The following is a 3,401-nucleotide window of genomic DNA, read 5'->3' on the forward strand; positions in this document are numbered from 1 at the left end:
ATAAATAACTTGCATCTGCATAGCCAACAAGGTTTACACAATCTTTGTTAGTATAAAATAGACCCATATCAATAGTTTCCTTTAGATATCACAGAATATATTTGACACCCTTCCTATGTATTTGCATCAGGGAAGAACTATACCTTGCTAGCAAATTAACAAAAAATGCTATATTAGGTCTGGTTGCATTATCAAAATACATAAGGGCACCAATAGCACTGAGATATGTCACTTTAGGATCAAGAAGTTCTTCATTCTTTTCTGGAGGCCGAAACAAATCTTCATTCATATCAAGTGATCGAACAACCATTAGATGTATTTGAAGATTTTCATGTACAGCTAAATCGATAAGATATCGAAAGCCTATTGCATCCATAACATGTGAATATATTTTTTCATAGTCGACGCCGGGTCTTTGAGAGAATCCTTGTGCAACAATTCGTGCTTTGTATCTTACAATTTCATTTCTCTCATTTTATTTGTTGACACCCAATTTTGACCATCCACAACGCAAATTAGCTATCGAGTTTCTTTGAATTCGAACATTTTGAAATAATTAGCTTTTATAAAAAAAATTAAAAAAAATAATATATGTATATATATATATATATTTTCATATTCTTCTTAACTATTTTTATCTTTATATAAATTTTAGTATAACATACATATTTCTATATAACTATATCTTTGATTACTATTTATGTGATTATTCGAAAATTATCTCAAAAAATTTTATTTTGTTTTACTAAATAAATTTTAGTTAGGTTAGTTTAATTATGGTTTGTATTTTTGAAATTTTTAGTTTTTTCTAAAAATAAAAATAAATAAATAAAAAATATCTTTTTTTTTCTCTTTCCATTATCAAACAACTATCCCTCTCTCTAAACTCTCTTCTTCACTATCTCTCTCTCTCTCTAAACTCTCTTCTTCACTATCTCTCTCTCTAAACTCTCTTCTTCACTATCTCTCTCTCTCTACACTCTCTTCATCTTCTCAAAAAGAGAAAACAAGACAAGTTACCAACCTCACGATTCTCTCCCCTCATCTCTCAATCTCTCTCCTCTTACACACCACCGAATACTTCTCTTCCACTCGTTTTCGGCGAGAGCTCCGACGAACCACGCAGGAAAAGCCACCAAGCCGCCGCTAGACTAACAAGACGAGAGGTCTAAGACGAATTTTTTACAAATCCGTCTTGGTATGGTTTCGTTTAACTTTATTTTACTATATATGTTGTGTTCTTTTAGATCTAAAAGTTCATTTATTTTTTTATTATTGTGTATATGTTGGGTTGATTACATCTTGTGTTTGGTGTTCTTGATAAGTTTTTTTGCTTAGAAGATTTAGATCTTTTTCATGTTAGACTCCTTTTACTGATTTTGTTTTCATAACAAATGTTGGGCTGATCAATTACTCTAACCATTATTGTTATTTTCTTGCTTATAAGATTCATATTGTTCACATGTTACTACATCACTTTAGTTCTTTATTTTTTGCTCCAAATAATTTGATAAACTCGAGATTCAAAGATTTTTTGTTCATTCATAATTGATTAAGATTGCAAAGCATATTTATGTTATTTTTTTTTGTTGTTGTTGTTGTTTATGTTCATGTTCATGTTCATGTTCATGTTCATTTTCATGTTCATGTTCATGTTCATGTTCATGTTCATGTTCATGTTCATGTTCATGTTCATGTTCATATTTATGTTCATGTTTATGTTTATGTTCATGTTCATATTTATGTTCTTACACTTTAATTATGTTCATGTTTATATTCTTGAATTTAATTAAGGTTTCATGTTCTTACATTTTAATTATGTTCATGTTTATATTGTTGTATTTAATTAAGGTTTCGTGTTCATATTCATGTTCTTACATTTTAATTATGTTCATATTTATATTCTTGTATTTAATTAAATTTTTTACGGTGAGATTGTTATTATTTGCTATTGTCTAAATGCATATTTTTTAATTTGGGTATCTATTTGATTAGCTAATTGATAACCGATATTTTATTTTCTTGATTTAGATTTGGGAAATGTTTAATATTTTGCTAATCAGGCATAATTTGTTGATTGAAATATTTGACTGTTAGGAAATAATTATAGTATTTTTTTTACAAAATTTGCTAGCATGTAGTAATTATTTTGGCATTTATCACAATTAATCTTGTCTCCCTTTATTAAATTTGAAATAAAGTTATTACCCTACTACTTTAAATAAAGTTATTTTATCACAACTTTAAATAAAGTTGTTACCCTACTACTTTAAATAAAGTTGTTACCCTACTATTTTAAATAAAGTTATTTCACCACTACTTTAAATAAAGTTGTTACCCTACTATTTTAAATAAAGTTAGTACCCACTTCTTTAAAATAAGTTTTAAATAGTTTTTTTTATTATTTGGAGGGATGATTACATGTCTACTACTTATGTAACAGACTTTATTTTGGCCAATGAAAAAATATCTCCGTCGTGTTTTGAGGCCTCTCCATTTTAAAGACGAAAATTTTAATTTAAGTTTACATTATATATTATATATTACAAGTTGAAATTGGCCGATGAAAAAATTACCGTTGCTTTCCAAGGCCTCCCATGTTCATAAGACGTTTTTTTTTGTATTAGTATTATTATTATTATTGTTATTATTTTTATTTTTATTATTACTATTCATATTATTTATTATTAACATGTTTACTAAGTATTTCTACAGGCGCTGGAGCAAAATTGACTGATATGCAATTTTATGTATATCTGATATACAAGAAAACTGTTGGTTGTATGCACTAATATACAGTGTATATACAGTTGTGATATACATCAGAATTGGCCCAAAAGCCCAAAACGCAGGTGGCTCAACAGCTTAGTCCAGGCGTACAGAAACTAAGTGTCGGGCCATATTTTTATATGTTCATTACTTATTTTTATTTATTATTTTATTGATTCGGTTTGTAATAATTAATTTATTTATGTCGTTCATGATTTTCTTAGCTATTAATTTTAATTTTTTTTAACCTAATTAGATTCCCCTAAACATAAACCAATTCATGTTAATTTATTCTTAAAATAATTTTCTATATTTACTTAGTCATTGATAAACTTTTACTTCTTTATATATATATATATATATATATATATATATATACATGTATATTATAATCAAATGTTTAAGTTTTATCAATTTTGTTATTTATTTTTTTTATTTTTTTTCTAAAAAATAATTTCAAAGTCTTCGTTTTCTTTTAAATTAATATTTCCCAAAGTTAGTCAAATAAATTTCAAATCGTTGGATAACCGCATGTTAGCGGCTATTTTAAGTGCTAAAACCTTCTTAAAATAGTAATATGAACCTCGTACCCTTTTTCTCTAAATTTTTAAGACTTAAATCTGTTAGAGTCT

The 3,401-nt window shown here is 26.7% G+C and overlaps 1 long non-coding RNA gene across 1 annotated transcript; it reads left to right on the forward strand.

Annotated features, from left to right (window-relative positions):
- Positions 1-1,069: 1,069 nt before the first annotated feature.
- On the forward strand, positions 1,070-3,000 carry LOC129901270 (uncharacterized). The gene is made up of 2 exons (XR_008769803.1): positions 1,070-1,198; positions 2,716-3,000. It is a non-coding gene; the product is annotated as an uncharacterized LOC129901270 (long non-coding RNA).
- Positions 3,001-3,401: the final 401 nt, after the last annotated feature.

The sequence above is a fragment of the Solanum dulcamara genome, chromosome 8 (assembly GCF_947179165.1).
Source record: "Solanum dulcamara chromosome 8, daSolDulc1.2, whole genome shotgun sequence".
Taxonomy (NCBI): Eukaryota; Viridiplantae; Streptophyta; class Magnoliopsida; order Solanales; family Solanaceae; genus Solanum; species Solanum dulcamara.